General features: G+C 39.8%; 1 long non-coding RNA gene across 1 annotated transcript; it reads left to right on the top strand.

Moving 5' to 3' along the window:
* The first annotated feature begins 3,621 nt into the window (after positions 1 to 3,621).
* Positions 3,622 to 10,371, top strand: LOC118677409. The gene is made up of 2 exons (XR_004974392.1): positions 3,622 to 4,988; positions 7,698 to 10,371. It is a non-coding gene; the product is annotated as an uncharacterized LOC118677409 (long non-coding RNA).
* The last annotated feature ends 2,860 nt before the right edge of the window (positions 10,372 to 13,231 follow it).

Here is a 13,231-nt window from a genome sequence, read left to right as displayed (position 1 = left end):
AAAGTTGGAACTTGCTGTTAATTAAACTATGGTAAAGATTTCTAAGGAGAGTCTGCAGACTCCCCAAGATATTTCAATGCCATACAATCCTATACACAGGACAAGTTTTTTTATGTGTTAAAAACTTACAAATATTGGATCCTGTGTAATTATAAATTGTAAAACTCTGTGCTATTAGCCTGAAACCTGTTTATTTAGTAAATTATTATTTAGATATAAAAATAAGTCCTGAAATGCTGATATTTATAGGAATTTTTATTATACTAAGCCTAAAGAGAATATAGTCAACACCCAAACTGTACCTGTCAGTTTAAATCAGAGTATTTTTTTCCTCTTAAGGAAGGTAAGATGACCACAAAATGTTTCCAGTTTTTCTTCATTGGGATCAAATAGTCAAAATGCATAGAAAATTCAGTATGACACGTTTCTAACATCTAATTCACATCACTTAAGTTGCTATTATGTGATTTTTTTAAAAAAAAAATATTTGTAGCTTCCTCTTCTGTGTTTGACAAGTCACTTAACCTTTCATGTGGCTTCTCATCTTTGAAATAGTGTGCGTTGTTTCTTTTTTTTCTTTTTCAAAAGACTACAGATGAGCCCAGCTGGTGTGGCTCAGAGTTGAGCCATGGATCTATGAAAAAGGAAGCCACGGTTTGATTCCTGGTCATGGCACATGCCTAGATTGGGGGATCGATCCCCAATGCGGGGAGTGCAGGAGGCAGCTGATCAATGGTTCTCTGACATCATTGATGTTTCTATCTATCCCTCTCTCTTCCTCTCTGAAATCAATAAAGAATGAAAAAAAGAGTTGCTTGCTTTAAAAATAAGTAAATAAATAAAAAGACTACAAATGATAAGAATGTTCCCACTCTGGGACCCTACAGTGCAAAAATTTCTTGTAAAGTGCTATACAACTGATAGCATTTATTTACAAATTAAAAGCTAGACATTTTCTTAGAAAAGATAGTGTTGGGTTTTAAAAACAGACCCATCCAGTTTATTGATTTAGGCACTCCTTCAGGCGAGTTAAAAGGAAATGAGACTTTTTTACCTTTATCTTGCTAAACTTACTCTTAAGCTATCATTGTAGAAAGAAAAAGATGCTATTGAAAGGTTTCATCAGCATTGTTAGTCTTAATATATTGCTCAACTCCTCAGCATCTTTTGGGAGACTCACTTCTGAATAGAACTTTCAGATGACAGCTCATCTAAAGCTTTAATCTTATAAGGAATGGAAACATTGGTGTATCAGAAGTATTTTGTGCCCACTGCTAAATTCAAGTTAGAGCAGAGGTGCCCAACCACTTTGAGGATATCAGAATTTCACACTTAATTGTACTGAAGTGCCTAATGATTATTAATAACATGCAAAATGACCAAAAGCTTCTATGAATTCAGTGATATTTTAAGCACATTTGTATTACTCATCACAACCGTATCAACATTTGATATGGAGGATATAATCTGCAGACAACATTTGGTACTCAAATGGATTAATGGACTCCTTACAATAACTTCCACATGTTGCTAGAATTTACAGCCAACAGGCTGAAAATGACTGGGCTAGACTATTATCTATATTTAGCCTTTTATAACTATCATCTTAATTATATTCTATTTTAAAATAGCCTTAAATCAGACAGCTAAGAGTTTCAAACCAGTGTTCAAGAGCCTCTAACCCTCCTAATACTTAGGAAGTCTTAGGTGACAAATTGTCATTTGGGCCCTATGTTTAGATACATCAGCTGCACTTCTAAGTGTTGCACAGTACATTGAGGACTGCCTCTAACAGATTTGAGTGGCAAGAGTACATTAAACAGATGCTACTCAATTGCATGATAATGTGGGACTTTTTAATGCTAACAAATTCTTGTGCAACCATCGGTTTATAAATTGGGTTTGAATAGCAGTGGTGAGTTTTTGGGTTTTGTGCATTAAGCCACACTTTTCTGACAAAGGTCCTACTTGAAGGTTTGCATTTCATAGCATCTTGGTCAAGGGTCTAGGACAGTTTTTTGTTTTTTTTTAAATTTATCTTGTTGAAAGTATTACAGGTGTCCCCTTTTTCCCTCCATTGACCCCTTCTACCCTGTATTCTCCACCCCCAGGCCTACTCCACTATTGTCTATGTCCATGGGTTATGCATATAGTCTCTTAAGCTAAGTGCAACAAACTGTTCCATTCAGGAGTAGCAACCATACATCTAATTAGCATTGGTCTCAATGATCTACGCTAACTGAACCCAGTAACTACAAGCTTTCCTTCCAGCGACTCAAATGTAGCTGAATTTCTTCTAAATGCAAATTTCTACCCATATGACTACATTTTTGTAAAAATACGTTTATAATCTCATAATTAACTTGTAGGCATATACAAGTCAGTGCTCGATAGGAGTGGAAATGCAGATTTTTCTATCATTATTACTCAATTTTGTGATGAATTACTGTCATTATCAGCAATGGCTTAGTCATAAGCCTGCCTCAGAAAGTTACACAATCTTAGTATGTGGTTTATGAACTAATTGAGATGAAGAATGTAAAGCAGTTAGCATAGTTCCTGGCAAATTTTTGCTAGCAGTAGTAATAATAGAAGTAGTGGTATGGAAGGCTGAATAAAGACATCCTATTCCAAATAAAGACTTGGTATGCCCCTAAGATATCCAAGTCCTAATCATAGGAATTTGTGAATATGTTGCCTTAGAAAGCAAAAGAGGCTTTGCATATGTGATTAAATTAAGGGTTTTGAGATGGGGAGATTAGCCTGGGGAGCCCAATGCAATCACAAAGTTCTTTTTTATAAAGAGGGAGACAGAGGTCAGAAAGAAATTGGAAGATGCTATGCTGCTGACTTTATAGATGGAGGATGAGGTCATGAGCTAAGGAATGCAGGTGGCCTGATCTAGAAGTTAGAAAAAGTAAGCAAATATTCTACCCTAGAGACTCCAGAAGGAACACAGCCCCACTGTCACATTGATTTTAAGACTTCTGACCTCCAGAACTACAACATAATAAATTTGTATTGTTTTAAACCACTAAGTTTGTGGTGGTTTGTAACAGCAGCAATAGGAAGCTAATACAAGTAATAACTAAAATAGAAATTATGTTGAAGAATCTTTAGAAAGCTATCCTATATAATAAAAGGGCAATATGCAAATCGACCAAATGACATGCACTGACCACCAGAGGGGCAGAAGCTCAATGCATGAGCTGCCCCCCTGGTGGTCAGTGTGCTCCCACAGGGGGAGCGCCACTCAGCCACAAGCTGGGCTGATGGCTGGCGAGCATAGCGAGCCTCTCCTGCCTCCGCAGCAGCACTAAGGATGTCCGACTGCATGGGCCTAAGCCATCAGTAGGACATCCCCCGAGGGCTCCTGGACTGCTAAAGGTCACAGGCCTGGCTGAGGGACTCCCCCCCCCCCCCAACCCCCCGAGTGCACGAATGTTGTGCACCGGGCCTCTGGTCCTATGTAATAAAGCGGTAACATGCAAATTGACCATCACACCTTTGCACAAGATGGCCGCCCCCATGTGGTCACAAGATGGCCAGAAGGGGAGGGCAGTTGTGGGTGATAAGGCCAGAAGGGGAGGGCAGTTGGGGGCAACCAGGCCAGCAGGAGAGGGCAGTTGGGGGCGAAAAGTATCTAATGAGCAAAAAAAAAAAAAAAAAAAGTTGGAAGCAGACAGCTGGAAGACATGCCTATAGAATTCCCCAAATAAAAACTCTAGAGAGCTTTGGCAGCTTTTCACAGAATTGCCACAGGGTCTCCGAAAAGCCAACAAGGAGGTAGAGATGGCTATGGTGATGGTGATCATAACCATTGAGCTGATAACAGTGGTCCTTCATGATGGTGGTGACTGTGATGTTAGTGACGGTAGCCATGGTGGTGATGGAGAAGATGATATGCTGATGGTGAGGGTGATAGTGGGGACAGTGATGTCATGATCTAAGTTGTTATGTGGGTCATAAGGGTCATAAAGGTGGTGATGGTGATGATAGTATTGTTGTTATTTTTAGTGGTGGTGGTGTTGAAAAGGGGAAGAAATCAAGACCTATAGGACTTGATTACAGAGAAAGGAAAAGAAAAAAAGATCTATAAAGTAGGGATAATACAATTTTTTATTGCCCAGCTCCATTATAAAGACTCATAGGAGAAAGGAAGCATAACATTTTTTAACTTGAGCCCCTGCTTTCAGAATTCAATCTGATAATTTTGGATTCAGGAAAGACTCCAGGTTTTTTATTTAGGAAGTGATATTAATGGCTTATTGGGTTTGAAAGTCAAGTGTTCCCATCCACCTTCACTCTTGATGGAAAAGGTCAGGGCTTCCTTATTGAACAACTTCAGGGAGCGTTATTCACTCATAAGTGTTAATGATATTCCTAACGGAGTTTAATGCCCAGACTGAAGCTGTGCTTAAGACCTTGGCATAACAGAGTAGGCTGTGCTGGTCTGAGAAACAGGCTGAACTCTGAATTCAAGAAAGAGCTAAGAAGGCAGAAAGTTCTCTGAAGGGAAAGAACTGTGCCAACAACAGGAAGACAGTCTGGGCCTAGGGCTGTACAGACTCAGCAAGACATTCCCAGCAGTGGGCAGTACGTGAATTTAGAGAGGGAACTGTGATATCTAAATTTTAAGTTGCTTACTGTTCTGAACTGTATTTACCCTGTGTTATTCCAAAGTCATAAGTCTTACAACAGCCCTGAGTCTTAAAAAATGCTGGAAAGGAGGCTATGCCCACTCTTGGGGACATGTGGAGAAGGAACAGGACAGAAGCCTGCAGGTGATGGACATCTGAACCAGGAGAGAAGCATCAAGCAACCAGCAGGAAAATGAAACTATCCCGAATTTAAGCACCCTTTGTAGAAATTCAGGGATGTATGCTGGTCTTCCCATAAATAAGTGAGATGAGAGGGATTGAGTTATTCTATTGGGATAATCAAGAAAAGGGTGACCCTAGAAGACTGGAGAATGTGGAGATATTTAGGTACAATAATATTGTTTACTGATGTTTATCAAACAGTTATATTTATTGAACATTTACTATGTGTTAGATTCTATATTAAGTGTCTCACGGGAATTATCTCAATTTTACAGTTCAGAAAATAAGACTTACAATAAATTATTCTGATCAATAGAATGTAGCCAGTGAGTGGCAAAGCCCTATTTAAACTTATCACCTAAATTCCAAATTCACACTCAAAATCAGTGGTCTCCAAACACTGTAATGATACATTCCTATTTTTTTAAATATTTGGGAGGCATGCATCCCAATGTATACATACTTATTTATTCATAATTGCATATATCTTCTTCTCCACCAACAAACTATATACATTATAAAACTGACACAAAAATAGATATGAACTGAGTAAGAAAAAGATGAAGTAAATAATATAAAAGATTTTAAAAATTTAAAAACAAGAAATGTAGTTTTTATATTTATTAAATGTACACAAATATTTTTTGTTTTTGCTAAAAACAAAATAATAATAGTAGCTGGGAAAAGTATATCACAAAGACACATGTCCAAATGGGAAAAGAAGTCCACCATTGACTGAACTTACTAAATCGCGATGCTCATTTTTTCATTCTTCCTTAGACAAAGATTTCTGTTGAAACTCAGCTAGTAAATATTCATATTTCCAGATGCCAGTCATTTTTGAAAACCAGTAGAAAAGTGTTGTATTTGTGTAATTTTAACATATGGCTTCAAATTCTATTGAAACTCTTCATTTAGATGGCTTTTAAACTGAAAAAATTCTGCTTCCAAGTGTCTAAGAATATACATATGAACAATTTTCTGTGATACACTTATTCTTTTTAGAAGCACACTCACACAAAGTAGGAACACATCAAAATATTTTTTTTCAAAATGTTCTCTCCACAGAAGATTTTTTGTGAAATACACAATCATTTCTCACACATTGTTCCAAAGTGAAAAGATATTTTCACTTAAAACAATATTTTAAATGTGTGTGTGGTTTTTTTGTTTTGTGTTTGTTTTTTGTTTTGTTTTCAAAAATATCTTCTTGGTCACTAGAGTCAGCTACTTGTCATCAGAATAAAAGGCCAGCAACTTTGAAACATTAGTGTTTTTATAAAATAAACATGCATAATTCATCTTTAATTCTACCTTTCTTTTAAGAACTTTGTCATGAGATAACCAGTGAACCTTGGTGTGACATAAAGATTTTCATGGCCACTATCCTCTCTCCCCATCTTATAAAAATTTTCAAAAATTGAACAATTTTGCCCTAACCGGTTTGGCTCAGTGGATAGAGCATCGGACTGCGTATTGAAGGGTCCCAGGTTCGATTCCGGTCAAGGGCATGTACCTTGGTTGCGGGCACATCCCCAGTGGGGAGTGTGCAGGAGGCAGCTGATCGATGTTTCTCTCTCATCGATGTTTCTAACTCTCTATCTCTCTCCCTTCCTCTCTGTAAAAAATCAACAAAATATATATTTTTTTAAAAATTGAACAATTTTGGGGGTGGAACTTGGCCAATGTTGTCCGTAAAGGGCCTGATAGTAAATGTTTCCAGTTTTTCAGGCCATACAATCTCTGTTTCAACTACTGTCCCTTACCCCTTTAGTTCTTCTGGCTGGTTGAATAATTTAAATAACATACAGCATTTTAACAAGAGAAAATCAAATTTTAATGCATGCATACAGGGAATTCACATAAGCATGAAAATTCCAAAGACAGTGAGGCTAAAGAGGTATATATGTCATTTTAGACTAAGGGAGGGGAAAGTAGGCAATTCACAGGTAGGAGAGAAAGAGCAAACAGCAAATTCTTGCAGGGCCACCAGAAACAAAGGGGCACTATGGGGAATCTAGCAGCAGAGTTTTGCTTGTATCCTCCCTGTCTGCCACACTTAATTTCATATGTGCGTAAGTGAAAATACTAAGATAATTATTCTAAGGTTCCTTTCCTGAAGCAGTGCTTCTGTGATACACTTTTTTTTTTTTATACACTTATTTATCTGAATCTCTTTAGGCAAGAAGAGTTGGGGTGGAAGTTAAACACACACACACACACACACACACACACACACACACACACAAACAAACAACAACGAAAACTCTTCTTGGGTTTGTAGGGTTTTAATTGTTTCAGCTCGAAATAATCTTCATGCCAGGATGGCACATCCCCAGGAGACTGACTCCTGACCCCCACACTGCTCAACTCTGCCACTGCTATCTGAAAGCAGACACAGACAATATGTAAATCAGTGAGCATGGCTTTATTTACAAAAATAAGCATCAGGCTGGATTTGACCATGGCCATAGTTTGGCAACCCTAGATTTTGGATAATATAATTCTTAAATCCACTCAACCAAGCACTGATAACCTGAAATATGTTCCAATATCTGACGGCCAAAAGACTGCAGATGCCTCCCTCTGCTCTGAGAACTCACTTTTTCCTGAGGGTACCACACCTACTTGATATGTGCCCATCCAACAGACAGGCCTAATGAGGGTGTCAGTGTCATAAAAGTTAAAAGTTGGGGAAATTTAATATTTTTCTTTTAAATTAAAAAAAAAAAACCACTTCGTTGTTGAAAGTATTACATATGTTAAAATTTCTTACATAAAAATGAATATAAGTGATGTTCCAATACTTCTGTCCATCATCTTAATTGATCATCATTTACACCCCCTTCCCCTTCCCCGTTTATTGACTTAAAGCTTCCTCACATCTGCCTGTGAACGCAGGGGATAGGTATGAAAATGGCCAGTGAGATGAAGGCGAGGCGGTGGGGACCTTTCCGGTGTCTAACACTAGCCAACTTCCGGATGGGTGTCAACGTGATGGCTGCCTCTAAGGATGAAGGTCAAGGAGTACAGAGACGAACCAATGGAAGAAGAAACAGGGCTTGTGGCTCTTGGAAAGACTTTCCAATCACCACCCAGGCACCACGTTACCACACTACATTTTTATTATTTATTTAGACCTATATCTTTACCACTAGACTGTGAGCTCCTGGAGGGGATCTTTGTATCTTCAGTACCTTTGTATGATGAACCCTCGATCAGTAATGTTTGTTGAGTGTGTGCAGAGGTGCAGAAGAATTCCCATTCTTAAGGAATAAGGTGGAGATTAGCTAAGATAAGACAGGGATATAAAAATATAAGGCAGCTTATGTCCCCAAACTGTCACTGTGCATCACGGACCCACCCTAAGTGATGGAGGGAGGAAATGACTATGACTCAGCAGACTGGGATATTTCACCACCATCAGACGTGTTACAGAGGAGGTGGCAGGTAAGGCCCCAGGAATTGTAATTGTGTTTTTTATTCACAGATAACCAGAGTGGCAATAATTTAGTTGATTGGGTCAACACAGACTGCAGGACTGGAAAAGTCTGATAAAACACAATCTACTTAATGCCCAATTATGTGGTTTGTTTGCATTTATTGAACTGGAAAATACCAAATCCCTTTTCACTTGGCAGCGCATGAATATTGCCTGCCATACTAAGTGCAAATCTTAGGCCATATCAAGATATCAGCCAGCTGACGATGGATTGCCCTTAAGCAGGCATGACCTCCCCTGAAGACAAAGGTTAATCCTATTTTCTGTATTTCATATGTTTGTACGGGTGTCAGTTTATAATGTCTCGAGTGTTGTTAAATCTGGATAGTGTTTGTCGATTAACATTCCTTTGGTCACATTAAGCTTTGTAGGCTCTGATGTATAGGTTTGCATTCTTGCTCTCTCTCTCTCTCTCCCCCTTTCTCAGCTCAGCTCTTGGAAAATTCCTGCTGAACCAACATATTCACTTCTCTTTGGGACAGGGAAATGGACCACATAATTTGAAACACAGTGAATAAACAGAAGTGTGAGCAGAATGCAAAAGCAGGAAATTAATGTTACTTTTCAAATAGCAGAGGACTCTGCTTGGTGGAGAAAACCTTGAATCCTAGCCCCAGCTTTTCTGATAGCTTCATCCAAGTTCCTTAACTCTTCTAGCCCTCGGTTTCCTCATCTCTACAATGAGTGGGTCAGATCTCTACTGCCCCTTCCAACTCTGATTCTAAGACAAATTATGGAATAGTAAATCTATAGCTTGAACCATTGATACTAAAGACCTTGACCTTAGAGACAGAGTATGCTTCATACAGAAAGTCAACCAATACTAGGCTGAGTGACTCCAAAGAGGGATCTCAAAAATAGAAGGTAGAAATACAAGTCCAACTCCAAGATTATTTATACTTGTCACACCAAGCTCCACCGGACTGTCCAACATATTTGCTGCCTGTACTAGAGCAACCCCCCCCCCCCCCCGGGACAGAGTCAAGTCCAGTTGTGATTTCCAGAGTCCTGTCTGAATTATTCTGTCTCTCTCAGGTTCCTCTCTCTCCACCTCCACTAGCCAGGGCCCAGCCCTCTCCCTCCTTCTCCAAGAACAACAGAGGGTGTGTGACCTCAAGGGCCACAGAAGCCTTCCCTGAAACCTGACCTTGAGGACAAGGGACCCTGACCTGGAGGTGGCCCAGCCCTCGTCAGTAGCCCACTTTTTTAAAAATTATTTTTATTGATTTCAGAGAGGAAGAGAGAGGTGGAGAGAGATAGAAACATCAATGATGAGAGAGAACCATTGATGGGCTGCCTCCTGCATGCCCCACACTGGGGATCAAGCCCACAACCCAGGCAGATGCCCCAACTGGGAATGGAACCCTGACCTCCTGGTTCACAGGTCAACAGTTAATTATGGAGCCATGTTGGCTGGGCAACGACGCACTTTTTAATAACTTCCTCCCCTGTGATCAGGTGCTGTTGGCACAGATAACAGGCCTGCCGCCTGGTAAGGCTCCTGGGATCCGGACTCTGGCTTTCTCTGCTGGGCTCACGCTGCCGTGTAAGACCAACAGCCTAGCAAGTGTCCAAGACACCTTTCATCTGAACCCGCTTCACAGAGGGGTAGACTCTGCCAAGAACTGATGACATTCCCTTCTCGGATGATAGGCTCAAAGCTGCTATCCACGCGCTGACCGCTGAGGGCGAGCGGTTTCTCTTGGCTCCTCCTCTGTAGGGTTGTGCTCTCTGACTCAGCTTCACACGCAGCTGTTCTCTGGGGTGTTGTTACCATGGCTTCTTTCTAATGAGCCATTTGTCCTTCCTGCAGCCCCATTGGCATCAAACCGCAGGCCGCTCCCCAGGCTCTGCCCCTGCCAGAGTCTCACAGCCACCTTGATGCTGATGGAAATTTTGCCTCCAAGCGAATTAATTCCTCACGATTCCACTGGATCCATATTTAATGCATTTTTTAAAAATAGATACTGAATGTCATTTCCACAGCTATTTCGGGTTATTGACAGCAATTTTTCTTTCAAATAAAACTTTTATATGCACAAATGATTTATTTATCGTGGGGCAGGTTTTATTCCCAGGAGGAGGAGTAAGGACTATTTGCTCTCCTTCTCTGGCACAGCATTGTAGGAAGCCACAGAGACTGGGCTTGGAATAAGAGACATCTGAAAAACATCTTATTTCCATCATATTTCTTAAAATTTTACTGGTAGCTGAAGACTCTTATCAGTACATAATCATTAATGGTCCAGAACATGAAATAGCTGTGAGAGTTTAGAAAAACATTCTTGCTGGAACAAGTTCGTTCTTAGAAACCCAGGCCTGTTCTAACTTAGAAGGAAGCAAACTGTAATATTGTATATGTATTGGAAAGTCTTTTTCAAGAAAAGTCACCTTTTTTTTTCAATTCTCTGTCTGAACATTGGTCGACGGTTAGTTGTTGAGATCTTTAAATGGATAGAAATGAGTGCACTGTTTTCCAAAAACGATGTCCATCCTAAGAGAAAATGCCTTTTCTGAAATGATTCCTAAGCTCATCATAGAGACCAGGCCCAAGCCCTGGCTGAGAAATGCCCATATATTTAGTTAGCCAAGAAGGTGACTAATTCTAGGAGCTTTTCCACTTTTAACACTTAAATTCATTCCAGCTGGAACTGTGATATATAAGTACACATGAAAAGAACTTCCTATGAACATTACATATATAATTATACTCCAATGCTTTATTTTTCAAAACATGTTTATTAAATAGCTAAGATATGCAAAAGATAAAAAGTGAAAACATTACAAAAAACATATAGAGTTTCCGTAATTCTCCCCCAGCCCCTGTTGAGGCAAAAACTGTTATCAGTGTCTTACATACACCCTCCCAAAGATAATATGTACGTGTATATATATTTTTCAAAGATGATAGCATATTGAGCTCAGTTCCTGCACCTTGCTTTTCCTCACATAATTTATCTTGGAGCTCAACCTCATTCTTTCTAACGACTGCCAAGTTCTCTCATATGGATGTTCCATAATTTCTTAGCCACTCCCCTAGTGATGAACTTCTGTGTTGTTCAAAGTCTTTTGCTATTGCAAGCTATGCTGTGGCAAATATCCCTATATATATACATCTTCATGCGTAAGTGCCATCATTTCTATAGATGAAATTACTAGAAGTAGGGGTTGTTGGGTCTAAAGATAGTACTTCTTTAATTTTGATAGATATTCAATGTTGACCTCCTTAGAGACTGAATCAATTTACCAGTTATTCTTGCATAGCTCCCCCAACTCAAAACAAAACAAAAACAGTATGAGAAGACAATGCTCTCCTAATCAATCTCTTCATTCTATTTGAGTTTCTGCCATTGTGGAATTGCTTTAAACAGAAGTGTATCTAACAGAACACGACACAGTTAGCATAACATCATCATTCAGGTCTCAAATCCAGTGTTATTCCCTCAGCAATGTTTCTCTGACCATCCAGCACACACATCCCCAGTCACTCTCTACGCCATTATCCTCTGTATGGTCTTACTATAACTTGTCACTATTGGAAATTACTTTGCTTTCATGTTTATTGTTTGCCACGACCCTGCCACCCTGCTTAGAAGGTGAGCCATGAGAGAGCAGAAAGCATGACGGCCTATGTTGTTCACTCGTGCCTGCACCAGTACCTGCCATGGAATCAGCACTCAGTACATGTATGTTGAATAAAACTCTGAGTCCAAAGGTACCCTTGGTCTCCATGGATGTGAGTTTGCTCTGGAATAATTTCCCAGAGCCCTTCCCTCACCCCCACCCCGCCCAAGAAAGCCAGGAGGGTGGAGGGCTCAAAGGAATTTCTAACCCATTCTGGGAATATCTTACAGGCTTTGGAGGGAAAACAATGCTCACACTAATTTCAAGGGAAAAACAAAACAAAACATGGGGCTGGTAGAAAGTACCCCGTCCTTTGATTTGGGCCTGAAGAAAAATAAGTCCCATAGTCCTTGGTCTGGACAAACTGTGGAATAGAAATTAATATTTGTGAAGTGGTTTGAGTGTGAAGCACCATAGCTATGATTATCAAGAGAACAGAGAGAGATTCTTTAATGAAAAATAAAGCAGAGGGCTTTGACTTTTAGTTTATAAAGCACCCTGTTCTGAGGAAGCTCTATCAGATGGCATCTGCCATAGAGGTGATTCAGTGAAGACAGGTCGTAATAAATGAGTGTTTGTCAAAGGAGTGTTTCTAAATCCTCTGAGGGTTCTTGGGCTGGGTCCCGGGTGTGGCTGGCAAGTTCGGCTAGGCCTAATTAATTAGATTCAGCCATGTGGGAAACTTTAATAATGACTGTTGGTGTAAACATTTCTTGCCAGCCATTCACTAGCTTGGCACCAGTAAGACATGAAAATGTGATTTGAGCTTTCTAGACCATATACAAAACCTACAAAAGTAGGTTTATAGTTGTGAGTTTGAACACAGAGTTTATTCTTGTATTATTATGTATTAATTATTGCATTATTTTCCACACGAACAACTGTAAACCTACTCTTTCCCCACCCTGTATATTCTGGGAGATACAGGGGCTACCATGTATCTTCCCACTGGAAAATATTCCTCAGTCTTGATTACTTAAATTCATGGAGTAGGTCCTTTTAATTACTAAAGAATGTGCATTTCTCAGAATACTTAGAGGTGGTGCGACTTAGTTTCTCATAGAGAAATTGCATCTAGTCTTTCATGCCTCCATGCCATCCATGGGGTGGCTTTGTGGATTCAGACCCCCTTCATCCCTATTAGTCATCTTCCCCAGTTCTTTAAATGGACAATGGATGTTTCCTCAAGCTTGCAGTGCTATGAAAGTGCAGCTTCAAAGACAAGTCTTCTAGCTGCCCCCCTTCCATGTTCCTGAGTACCCCCATGGAGCACCCTTCAAGT

Source organism: Myotis myotis, unplaced genomic scaffold (assembly GCF_014108235.1).
Source record: "Myotis myotis isolate mMyoMyo1 unplaced genomic scaffold, mMyoMyo1.p scaffold_m19_p_2, whole genome shotgun sequence".
NCBI classification, from domain to species: domain Eukaryota; kingdom Metazoa; phylum Chordata; class Mammalia; order Chiroptera; family Vespertilionidae; genus Myotis; species Myotis myotis.
The sequence above is the reverse complement of the archived record's forward strand: the minus strand, read 5'-3'. Positions and strand labels throughout refer to the sequence as shown.